The sequence below is a fragment of the Gossypium hirsutum genome, chromosome A03 (genome assembly GCF_007990345.1).
Source record: "Gossypium hirsutum isolate 1008001.06 chromosome A03, Gossypium_hirsutum_v2.1, whole genome shotgun sequence".
NCBI classification, from domain to species: domain Eukaryota; kingdom Viridiplantae; phylum Streptophyta; class Magnoliopsida; order Malvales; family Malvaceae; genus Gossypium; species Gossypium hirsutum.
Window position 1 is genome coordinate 69,010,634 of NC_053426.1, and position 13,971 is coordinate 69,024,604.

A 13,971-nucleotide genomic window follows, 5' to 3' on the forward strand; every position below is an offset into this window, starting at 1 on the left:
GCTGCAGACTTAGAAGAAAACCGTGAAGAGGCTCTACTAAGTGTTTTGAAGATGCATAAAAAAATGATAGGATGGATGATTGTTGATATTAAAGGAATTAATTCTGCGTTTTGTCAACATAAAATCAAATTAGAAGTGGGAAAAGACCTGTAGTTGATGCTTAATGTAGACTTAATCCAACTATGAAGGAAGTGGTAAAGAAGGAATTGCTTAAATGGTGGATGTAGGTATTGTTTACACCATTTCCAATAGTGAATGGGTTAGCCCTACTCAGTGTGTTCCAAAAAAGGGAGGTCTAACTGTAGTATAGAATGAAAAAAATGATAAAAATGCATTCTTTTGTGAAGGTTAGAGGGGTTAATGTTTCAGTAATTGAGATGAGTATTTGAGAATTTTATGATGCACCGTATTATTATTGTGATGATATCTATAAGTTAGCCTAAAAGTGCAAAAAAAAAAGATTTAAAAAATCATTATGAGTAGAAAGTCTTGAAACAAAAAAAATATTTGTGAGTGAGATTAGCCGAAAACGAATATGACAAAGTCACAAAAGAAAGAAAAACTCATTCATTAGTGCACAAAATCTCGTAGGCTAGCCTTAGTTACTATATCATGCTATGATTTCATAAGTGGAGAAAAAAGAGAGGTGAGAGAAGGAGAAATAAGACGGTGAGTGGGTAAGGGTCACTAAGGGGGATGTATAGGGATCGATATGATGTGCCAAACTACTTTTGTGTTTGTAAACCTTTTGATGCTTACTATCTTCAAATTCCATACCTATCTTAAGTCTTAGATCGTTACACGCTGAAAAGTCTTATGTGCCATAAATATTCGTATGCATGAATAAACATTATATTAAACAATCGTATAAACAACTGTTTGTATTATGCTAGGATAATCAAATTACTTGTATGATTTATTGATGGATCCCTACAATTGAGACCCTTAGTGTTTGTATACTTTGTAATATATAGAACTTAGAAGTTTGTAATCAAGAGTGGTGAGGCAATTATGCATCATGTTAAAGTTACTTGTGAATATGAAATACTTAGTCATATGCTCCAAAGTCAGTACTTGTATGATATTTACTCAAGGGATGTCTATTATTTATTGTATTTATTCATGTTGCTTGAGGACAAGCAATGACTTAAGTGTGGGGGAGTTTGATCTATCGCAATTCAATGTAGCAGATTAAACTAGTTTTCGCATTTAGAAACTCGAAATTAAGCATTATCAGTAGGATTTAATTATGTTTTAGTGAGTTTTATTAAATTTAATAAAATGTGCAAACTGATTCTTTTATTGACCTTAAGGGCTGAATGAGGCCTATGGTTGAGCTAATAAACTTTATTAGTGTACAAGAGACTGTTTAGAAGGCATATTAAAGAAGATACTGGCCGTTATGTTGCAACACAGAATGATCAATGTCGCAACATAGGAAGCAGAATGGAGAAATCACGAAACTGCCTTTGTTGTCGCGACACAAACTAAGGTTGCCGTGACATACCTCTAAAGATATCTCAAAAGGATTATATTGACTCCTATGTTGTGACACAGATCTTGGTGTGTCGTAACATCAACTCTGGATGGGAATTAAACATGAGCTAGGGGTGTTTTTGTCTGCACAATTAAACTTAAAGCTTGGGAACGTCAGCTAACCTAGGGTTAAGGACGAGGACCACCTAAGATCTATAAATAGGCTCCTTTGTTACATGTAAAGGACACAAATTCCTTAGCTTAGAATTTCTCTCTTAAGTTTAGTTCAAATGTTTTTCTCTTTTTTCTTAGATTTTAGTTTACTTCTGTTTTGTCTTTATTTTGTTTTAGGAGATCCATTTTTTGAATGTGACCAGAAGCTGTGGATTCGTTCTTGCTCTTAATACAAGTCAGGCTTTTTCCTAAATCTTATATTTTTGATTTGAGTGTTATGTTTGTCATTTATATCGATTTTATACTATTTACGAAAACTATGATGAACTAATCCCATTATGGGGGATTAGCGAGTGAAGGTATGATGAATTAACTATTTTGTAGGGTTACTCAATAGATCTATTGTTTGAAAAAGGATGAACATGAAACAAACGCTAGGCTTGACAACCCTAGGAAGTTATCAAGGTGAAAATTAACCCAAAATTGCTATGGCCCATCCATGGATACCTTAACCCCGAGCTAGTCTAGACTGTAAGGTCAGAAGATAAGTAGTCCTTGCTGACTCGTTATTTTTGTATAAGATCGGAAGGTCCTGCTAGGATAGTGACTAGTTGATTGACGAGGAACCCGAAGCAACAGTTAATGAAGATTATTGAAGCCAACTAATCTCCCATAACTAGATTTGAAGACTTCCACTTTTCAATCTCTTGATTTTTTTCCTTTATTTTATATATATTTTATTATTATTATAAAAATCTTAAAAACTCCTCTTATTTTTTACTTTCGTACTATAACTTATCTCAAGTACTAATTAGATCTTTTGATGTTTAGGTTAAAGTTGATCTAGCACTAGTCTCATTTGGGTACGATCCCTAGAGTACTCACCTACTCTATTGTAACTATATTATAACTGGACCCGTATACTTACAGATACCACCTCATTTATATATCTTTTACTACAGTATTCACACTCCAGATATTAGTATGTCCGGAGTCCTCTTTTTGGTTCTCCAAATGTGGCTTTGTCTCTTGTTGGCTAGACGAGTGTCTCTAAACGGTTAAGATTTTCTAGGATTTGTTGGATCAGGCATCTTCGTTGTCTTCGTTTATTGCCTTTACCGTTGGGGGTTCGGATTTGTACATGAATGTCTCATTGGGCCATATGTACAAATTCATGGTCATATTATCAATGATTTTGTAGGTTCGTTTGTACGTATGAAACATGGGAGATCTACTAGATGCTCTGCTTAGGTTTGATTTGATGTGTCTGTCAACACCGTCATAGAAAATTTGTATTTGTAGCGACACTTGAAATTCGTAATGTGGACACTTCCTTATAATTATCTTGAAATGTTCTATGCCTCGTACATGGATTCACCTTCATATTGTTTAAAATTGGTGATTTCTCACCTAAGCTAAATGGTTCGTCTAATCATGAAAATTTATAGGGAAACTTTTTCACTAGATCATTCCATATTGTAATGGAACCTGATTCTAATGATTCTAATGAATTAGCCACATTGTTGCACAACAAGAACTGGAATAACCTAAGATATACATTATCGTCGGATACCCCATTGTACTTGAAGGTGTCGTAGAGTTATAAGCACTGATTCAAGTGCTTGTTCGGGTCTTCCACCATGTTCCTCTTGAACTGCAATGTATTTTGGATTGCGATTGTTTTTATTTCAAAATTATTGGCATTGATTTTTAGCCTTGCTATGCTTCCTCACACCTCGTCTAGTGTCGGTAAGGAGTACTCACACAACATCCATTGATCCATTAGGACTTCCCGATTATTTCTTTGTCGCTCTCGTGGATCTTCAAATAAACAATTTTCTTAGGTAAATTAATTACCATGGTGTATTGGTGTTCATGAGTTGACGATTGTGCCTAATGATTTGTTCCGGATTTGGATGCGGATTGATTAGGGTGCTGCAACTTTGAGTCATAAACAACCTGAAAATAAATTAAACAAGTAAAAAAACAAAACTTAAATATTGTATCTATAGGTTTTAATGTTTCTACTTATCTTATTATTTGTAAAAATATTTTCAAGATCTATTGCCGAAACCTCCCTGGCAACGGCGCCAACAACTTGACCTCCTATAAATGAGTTCTCGTTTATAGTAAAAATAACACACCACAAATATATAAGATCAGAACGGCGGTGTCCACAAGTGGATGGGTTAAATTGTAATATAGTATAGTTTGCAACAAAACACTTGGAAGTATTCTAAGGATTGTACCCAATGGAGGATGGATTAATTTTGGATTAACTCGTTTTAGGGTTTGTGATTAACTTTGGATTAAGGTTTAGGGTGGATTAGCTATAGATTAACCAATTTTTACCTCCCAGACTCTAAGTAATTAATCAATTGGTTGATACTTGATTATCTCTTGACCTTGGAATGATGAAAATGTGCAAGTGTACACAATCGTTAACAAGTAATAAAGTGACAAGCATTGTCGAGTTACCGTACCTATAAGGATTGTGAATGAGAATATTTATGAAATGCAAATTTAAACAATTTGGTGATGGAAAGTATGTTGATTTAAAGTGTGATATAAAAACTAAGAAAATTAATTAAGTGCTAACTAAGAAAATAAAAATAAAAATGTTCCAATGCACGAATTTTAAAAGATGAGTTTAAATCAATATGACATAAATAGGTTAGATCAATTTCATTCTTTAACTTAGAGTTACTAAAACTATTTTCCTATTGTTACGAATAATTTCATGGCAACTTGGTATTTTGTTAACTAATGCACATACATTCTTACTAAATTAATTAATCTCTTGAACATATTCCTATGTCAATTCAAACAATTAATCAATTTTCGTAACCAAGTATAAAATTAAGTGAGGTAACAACATATTCCTACATTGAAACAATTTAATCACAATAATCTTACAAGTTATGAAAGGCTAAAGTATCGTTTAATACTGTCACTAACTTAACCCTCAGCTACCTTAGAAGATTAAACATGCACCAATTAAATATTGTGTCAATTAATTATAATTTCAATCCAATTAATAATTAATTCATTCTTTACCTTACAATTATAATGCAAGTTTAACATAAGCATGATTTTATTTAATTGAATAATGTACCAATGTCGATAAGAACACAAACATGATTTTAATAATTAAACGAACAGAACGCAATCAATCTAATACAAATTAAATCTAAGTCATTTTAATAAAATCAATAATGACAACATAACAAATATTCATAATCATGATCACAACATAAACGAGAAAAATAAAGGGAAGGAAACTAGGAAACAAATCCCGAGTTTCTTCGAAGCCAGAATAGTGCGCTCCTCTTCTTTTTGCTCATCCTGTTGATCCAAGGCCTTCACGAAAACTTGAATGCTACTACTCCAAGGGTCGTTCTAGCTCTTTTTCAAGAGGATAAATTGACAAGGGAAGGAGGAAAAAGGAAATGGGAAAACAAGAAATGGAATGAAAGACAATGAAGAGAGAAAGATGTGTGAATTGAGGATGTGAGGGATGAGAAATGAGAAAGGAAGAGGGGTATATATAGGTAGATATGGATGCTAAAAATAGAAAATAAATATTAGCCACTCCCTCTTCCTTGGCCATCTATGCTTTGAGCAAGTTTGATTGATTCAAACTTGCTATTTTTAGTTTAAGGATAAAAATAGAAGGCATGAAAAGATGAGGGCTTTGAACGGAATTAAAGGAAACTTCAAGCATTGTTTTAAAATGATGAAAATAAGATAAATAAGCTGATTGGGTAAGCTATATGGGACGGTTCTGGCCTCCAAATCCTTGGTGGATCAGTCCTATTCTCTTAACACAATTGGGCCCCTTTTTCTTCTTCAGGCTTATAATTAATTTTTAACCCAATTTATGTTGGACAAAAATTTATTATAAAATATATTCAATACTTATTTTTGGACTATCAATGGCTGAAAAATTAATTATCCATAATCTTGATTCACTCGATGCTAAAATTGCCCTAACGGTTCAAGCCTCTCGAGGTGACTGTCGAGCTAATTTTCACCCTTTGTGTAAAACTATAAAAAATAAATCAAATTTGTATAAATTTATTATAAAATAATTAAAATTAAATATTTTAATAATTTGAGTTCAAATTAAATATTTTATAATTAAAGTATGAAATTTCGACAAAAAATATACGAATCTGCATGAATTAGAGCTCAAAAGGTGCTAAAAAAATCTATATATTTTTGTGTTTTCACACCCCAAACTTAGTTCATTGCTTGTATCGAGTAATGCACAAATTATAAAAGGATTTTCTTGAAATCTCCTATGAAGAATTTCTTCAGAAAACATTCCTCCCATAATTATGAGTTTAGTGTAATTATGCTCAAGAACAAGAATTTTGAAATTACGCACCTCAAGTATACATATTGTTCGAATTATTCTCAATTATTATCATGATAGCAAGAATAGACTAAATTCTTTCTCAATAAATATATGCTAAATTCTTACCAATTAATTTTTATTCCCTCATTTAAGACTAAACTGTAGTCACTAAGTTTAATTTATGCCTTCTTACGTTGAACTTAGCAATTTCTCTCCACTAATATAGGCAGCATAGAAATATGAATCAATAGGCCTTTTAAAGAGGTTGTAATGTGGCTAGGCTAGGGGTACGTAAAAAGATAGATAATTTTAAGCTAAAAACCCTAGACTTAGCTTGCATCGGACCTTCGGAATGAATACCTTCAAATTCACCAACTCATTTTGCATTTGAGTACACATGCTCTTTGTACATCTATTTCTTTTGAGTACATATGCTCTTTCTCTTTTTTTTTCAAGCATATTATTGTATGTACTACAATTTTGAGCATTTGATACTTCTTTTTAACTCCCCCAAACTTATTTTCAAAGAATATTATGGATAGACTGAGTCTAGTGTTTAGGACAATTTAAAGATAATTATGAGAAGAGGGATGCCTTATTATTGCAATGGTTCAAATAAAATCAGGCCATATAATCTCAAAGTTGAATTTCAAGGGATAATATTCGTTGAGGTTAGTTTAAAAGGCTTAAATGTTCCAAACAAAAGTTTAAGTCATTTTCAAAATTCCATGCTTCTTAGGATTTTGCATCAAGAAATTACTAAGTCAATTCTAGAGACTTAAACTTTTTACATGCTTAGCTCTCAATAAGAAAAAAAATATTATAGTACGACTTACAAACTTTAGTAAGAGTAACATTTATGTCATAGTTCAACTAACATAGCAATTATTGAGATAATAGAACTTTATTTATACTAAAGTTTAGCATAATTAAAAAATATTCAAATTTTTGAACAGAATATAACTTAATCATAATTATAAGAAAAATGTATTTTGAAAAAGAAAAATAATTTTAATTTTTGGTACCAATAAATTCTTTGATAGTATGGTTGTTTTCTTTTAATTAAGGTACCAATAAATTCTTTGATAGTATAGTTGCTTTCTTTCAATGTAAAACCTTTTTCTGGGAGCATTTGTTGATTTTTGAAAATGATGTCATATCTTACTTTGGCTTCTTCACAGTAGAATTTGTTTTGTTATTTTTCAACTTGAACAGAGGCACGAGTTCTTTTGCGAGGCATGATTTAACCACCTTTTTAAAAATCAATAAGAACTTAAAAAATAAAGAGAGTGTAAAGCTAATAGTTTCTATTTAGGGTTGGTTGGAGAGTGATTGTTTGGTGACTTGATGGTTGCAACAAGTTGCGAAGGTTGCGTGGTGCAAAGGAAACAAGGGAGTGTATGGTTAGTGTGTGCGATGCAAGGGTGTGCAAGGTTTAGGGGAAAGGAGAGTAGTGGCATGTGAGGGAGCAGCAACAGCAATAGAGCGTAAGGGGATGGATAAGTGAAAAAGGCAGTGTGAGGTGAGGAGCGTGCGATCTGAGGAGAGTTGGGCCGGTGTGTGCGTGCAGCTAGGTGCTAGACGTGCTTGCTGCGCCGATTGTTGCTGGTGGCAAATAAAGTTTGCAGCAATAGGGAGTTTGGACGATGGGAGGTGCTAGGGTCGACGTTGGAGAAGCTGTGTAGGAAGGTGGAGTTGATGGTTTGATAAGTGATGTGAGTGAGGGAGGAGGGTGGTGGTATTTATAATGATAGAAGAAAAGAGTTTAACTCAAACTCTAAAGAAAAAAAAACTACTATAACTCCTAATTTTATATAAAGACAATAACAATTAATATATAATATAAAGTATATTAATATATTACTTGGTATTATCTTGTTTATTAGAAATAAAAGTTCTTAAATAAAATAATGATAAAATATTAAACAATTCTAATCCTATACAAGGTTAATAAAAATTAATATATATTATATAAAATATAATTATATATTAGTTGTTATCATTCTATTTTTTAACAATTAAAAACCTTTATTTTGGCTGCTTTAAAACTTTACAGAAAAAGACAACTAATTTAAATCTTTAAAAAAAGGGTAGCCAATTATTGTAAATAATTCAATTAAGTACCTAGACTTAAAGATACTTTGAAAGTTGAGCTGCAAACTAAAACTTAGGTAAAAATCGATACTTTTATTTGAAAAATTAAAAATTTATTTTTTCACTTAGGAAATACTTTCTTGGAAGATTATGTCAAAAAGAATTCCCAAGAAAGATTGGAGGGGTCACAAGTGGTCCCACTTAAGTTTCAACCTCCTAGACGAAATTTATTTTAACATACTAATCCAAGAAACATAGCCTATGTCATTTATTTAAAGAGAAAATTGAAAAGATTAGGCATCCGATAAAATGAGCGAGGTTTTATCCCCCTCAATTTTATCCCCTCAATAATGTTTCAAGCGCTGAGCATTAACTCTGAAATTATCTCTCTTACTGTGAAGCTCAACAACCCCATATGGGAAAACTTGATTACTAGTGAAAGAACCAGGCCAACATGATTTTAACTTACCTGGAAAGAACCTTAATCTAGAATTGAACAACAAGACTTACTGATCTGCTTCAAATTCTCGGACTCGAATGTGCTTGTCATGCCTAACGACTTCCTAAGACACACCCCAACCTTATAACACCTCAATCTTATCCATTTATTAGTAATTTAATAATGCAGAAGCAATTTGTGAACTAATTTTAAACTTTTTATAAGTAATTTAACCTACGAGCATTATTATCATTTTACCACCTACGGTTAAACTAACCCGAATTTAGATCCATACATTTACCAACCCTCATTTAGTCAATTTATGTAATCCCTAAACATTTCAGCTTTATCCGAGTTTATTTTCTATGCTAATTCAATTTTTATCATTAAGGAATAAATTGTAACAATTTCAAACTATCAGTACTATACCCGAATATTAAATTGAGTATGTTTCTAACAAAAATTATCAATTTCAAGTATAATCCTAAAATTTTATCAAGTTTCCTTATCATTTAATGCTCTAATTAGACTTATCAAGTTACAGGACTAATTTGTAATTTAAATGGACTAGAGAACCAATTTAAAAAGACCAGAATTCAAACCACCAACAATCCACTGCAGTTTCTTTTGTGCGAAAAATTCGATTTTAAACCAGATTTTGAGTATTTTAATGGCCAATTAAACCCCGTTTAGCTACAATTAAATATCATACATATTCATACACTTTCGATTGAATATATTAACACCAATTAAACCTCAATTAAATAGAATTAAACATTCAATTTCATGCATATCACCCATCGGTTAATTTAAACAAGTGGCGTACCTTAGTCGCTAGTTAACCATTCCATGGAAGCTTCAATTAAACAATGGTTAGTGTAAACATCATGCCTAACACACTGTGTTATCAAGCAATAATACACCGTAAATTATCTAATAATCAAACTCAAACATGCATATATGATGTTATAAAACCAGCCAAAATTAAAAATTTCCAATGTCCAAGTCCAATTACAACCAAAATTAAACTAAGTCCTGAAAGTTCCACAATGCTCGATTAACATCTCTAAAATGTATAACTAAATCTCTATTGAGCCTTAATCTCTTGGAACTCTCTTGCTCAGCTCCTGAGCTCCTTAATCCTATAGGTTAACTGCACAAATGTGAGGGTGTGAGCTTAAAAAGCTTAGTGAATGTTAATAAAACGATGAGTAAATTAGCACCCAAATCATGCTTAAATAAAAAACAATCAAATACAAATTATCACTCACAATATCAATCCATAATAGTTTAATGCCATATGTTCAACCATGTATCAAAAATCATAATTAATCATGGCATATAATCATCAATTTAGCATATAAAATTTCATACATTTATATTGGCATATACAATCATGGCTTAATTGGGTGATCATACATCGGATAAACAGATCTCCTTACTCCTAATCAAAATCAGAATCAGAACCAGTCTCAGATTGAGTGGGTTGAGGCCACACACTCCCCTATATTGCCTCAGATCATTCCCGTTGAATGGAGACACAAGCTTAACACTCCCTTATCTACTCCAAATCAGTCCACCTAGAGCCTCTTTGCTAAAAAATAACATGTCAATTTGGTGAGTACTCACAAATCCTATGGCATGCCAACTATATCCAATGGATCCACCATGCTATAATGGCAATATAATCAATCAATCATAACATAATTTCATTCAATAATGTGCTCAATTGAAAGTGCCAAAATGCATATGTGAATCATGTAACATAGCTATTTTAACATCAAAGTAAATCTAGCATACCAACTACCTATTATCAATTGAAATATCAACATACCATGAACCAAAAGCTCCAGCATGCTTGCTTAGTTCACCATTATAATCAATCAAATCGGCACATAAAATCACTAGATGCTCACTTACCAACACTTAACAAAAATTTACAAAAATTTCATCACTTAAACATATATCAATAATTTTGCAAAATTAACCAACCAAAATTAAATTAAATATTAGCAATAAGTAATTAATCATCCAATTAAGCATAAATGAGGGTCAATATACCAAATCGCCCTTTAATAACACTCACCACACAACTAACTCAACCACAACCAAATGATCAACCAAGTAAATCCAAGCTTCAATTTCGATTAGCTCAATCCTCTTCAAGATTCAGAGCTTCAATAGAGATAAAATAGATATTACCACCTTTCAAAAGATATAATAAACACATATTTCATCAACTAGGCTACACAAAATTCTCACTCAAAGCTACCTTACCGGATTTGTATCATCAAGTTAAAAACTCGATTCCTCACAAAATCGATCACTCCAGTCTCCTAATCACTTCCAAACATCAATACTAGTCCACATAAACATATACTAAGCATCAATTTTACATTTAAATCTATTTCACAAAAATCTAGAAAATCGGTTGTGAAAATGATGAAATTCAAATTTCTTTAAATTACCTTTCAAAACATGTTTAATGTTGATAAATAAGATAAAAAACCTTCTAATAGATCCATTTTGAGTTGGAACATCCATTGATTTGTGGATTTCCTCTCAAAATTCATGATCCACCATTAAATCACCTTAAGCTTTTGAAGAAGATGACATTGAAAAAAAATGTAATTATCTCTCAAATCATGTAAATATGCTTCTAATCATCATAAAAATAAGTTTAGAAATAATAATTACCTTTTATTCGTTCTAAATCCTTTGATTGGAAATCTTGATTGAAGAATCTTGAGAAATTTCAGAATATTTTTGGCTAGTTTTGTGAATAAATTTGGGTGAAAAGAGATAGTATTTTGAGAAGGAAATTTGTTGAATCTATTTTTTGATGATAGATCTTTAAAACCATGCAACGGAAATGAATTTTATAGCTCTCTAATATGATGTAAATGGAGTGAAAAGTAGGCTAGATGCATTATGTTTAAAACTGAAACAACCTACTAGAAATTTAAAAATTGGGAAATTTGCCCAATGGCCACTCCCACATTTCCCTTACTTTACCAATTGATCCTTTCCTTCCCAAATTTTGAATTTAAAGGTTTATTTGCAAAATAAATACTCCAAAATTTCCCTTATTTTACAATTAAATCCAATTTAAGTAGTATTTAAATTTAACTCAAATTAAACCCCAATAAAAATTATTTTAAAATTCTTTTTCGACCCAAATTAATTATTTTCACTAATAATTACTTAATTAGTTTAAAATTAATTTTCCAAAAATATTTTTATTTTATAGATTATTGTTTAATCAATTTTAAATGAAATTGACCTCCTAAATTAAATTAAAAATTACTATTAACTGATAAATCCATAAATTCATGCTCGGAACTCGAAAAATATACTCGAAACTACTATATTCGGTTTAGGGATATTACAACTCTCCCTCTTTAAAAAAGAATTTTGTCCTTGAAATTTTACCTGAATCAATCAGGTACAGATATTGACGTTTCATCACATCTTCTAGTTCCTAGGTGGCTTTCTCTGTTTTATGGTAGCGCTAAAAAACTTTCACCAACGAAAGTGTCTTATTGCGTAGCACCTTGACCTCACGATCTAGGATCACAACTGGTTCCTCCTCGTATGAAAGATGAGACCTAATCTCAATCTCCTCAACCGACATAATGTGAGAAGGATCAAATCGGTACTTCTGTGGCATGGAAACATGGAATATGTTGTGAATACAATCCAGTTCAGGCGACAGCAACAGACGATAAGCATCTGGTCCAATCCTCTCAGCAACCTCATAAGGGCCAATGAATCTCAGACTGAGCTTACCTTTTCACCTAAACCTTAGAACTTTCTTCCACGACGAAACCTTCAACAAGACCTTATCCCTAACCTAATACTTGATGTCTCGACATCTCAGGTCAACGTAAGACTTCTGCTTATCAGAAACAGCTTTTAACTGATCGCAAATAAGTCTTGCCTTATCCTCAATTTCCTGAACCAACTCTGGACCCAAGCTCCTCTTCTCTTCCATATCGGACCAACACATAGGAGTCCTACACCTCTGACCATACAAAGCCTCAAATGGCGCCATCTAAATACTCTTTTGAAAGCTATTATTATAAAAGACCGGTTTAGACCCTAGTCGAAATAGTGGTTTCAGGACCACATATCCGAGTCAGAAAAATAGTTAAATATTAGTTTTTGTGCTTATGATGTGTGAATTAGCATGTGTGAAAGTTTCGTATTAAAATTTAATCGTATGTGTACTCAATTTGCTAAGAAGGCCTAATCCCGTAAAATGTAAAAGTTACCTGCTGCTTGTTAAAAGTGCTTATTTGACTTGGCTTTATAATTGTGAGGTCCTTATGTGGTTATTTGACCATGGTTTTGATTAAATGACATTGGCGGACATTAGTTGGTGGAATATTAATGTTATAATTCATGGATAAAATGGTAAAATGTTTATTAAAGTAATTAAAATAAAACAATAGCATGAAAATATGTCATTTGGTGTTCTTCATTGCCCAAAATCAAAATAAAAGAAAAGGGAAAAGCTTTGCTAGGGTTCGGCACTTGCAAGCTTTGATTTAGGTATGTTTTTGCTTTGGTTTTTGATAATTTCTACGTTTTTGTAATCGTTGCTTCGTATATTATCAAGCCCATGCCTCAATTTCTGATTTTGATGATGAATTTGAAATGTGCCATGGATAAATTCATGAGTTTTATGTTGTTATATGATGAAATATGAAAGTTTGATGCTAGTTTTATATGTTTTGTCTTTGGATTTTTGATGATTTTGAGTAAAATGGGCTAAATTGTAAAATCTATAAATTGAGGGACTAAAATGTGAAATAAATGAAATGTGCGGACTTGTATGAGAGCTATGAAAATTTGGCTAAGCTTGTGTACAAGCAAACTTTGTGTATTTTGTGATTTTGTGAATTAGGGACTAAAGTGTCGAAATGTGAAATGTGAGGGCTAGTTTGCAATATGCCTTAATTGTGTGTATATGGATTGGTTTGAATTATTTGGTGAATAAAGGGTTAATTTTTAATACATATAGATCAAGAAAAGAGGAATTCAGATTTATACCGAGGGAAGTCGAAGGTTATAGATTAGACAATTCGAGTCGACAATTTCGAGTACAAGGTAAGTTCGTACGAAAAACATGATGTTACAAATATATTTTTGATGCTTGAATTGTACATAGATTGTATATATAATTGATTATGGTTGAATACGATAATAAATCAAGTGTATTAGGCACTAAGTGTGCGATTCAAAATAGCTTCGGCTATATGAGGCACTAAGTGTACGATACTGAGATAGTTTCGGTTAATTGAGATGGCACTAAGTGTGTGGAGTCGTTCTAGCTTTGGCTAACCCTTAAAGCACTAAGTGTGCGGATGTTAAAGCATGATTAATCTTCGAAATGTCTTAAAATATCCTAACAATAGGTGAGAAT

General features: G+C 32.0%; 1 non-coding gene across 1 annotated transcript; it reads left to right on the forward strand.

The window, feature by feature from the left end:
• Positions 1–2,962: 2,962 nt before the first annotated feature.
• Positions 2,963–3,067, forward strand: LOC121225241 (small nucleolar RNA R71). Its single transcript, XR_005923143.1, has one exon. It is a non-coding gene; the product is annotated as a small nucleolar RNA R71 (small nucleolar RNA).
• The last annotated feature ends 10,904 nt before the right edge of the window (positions 3,068–13,971 follow it).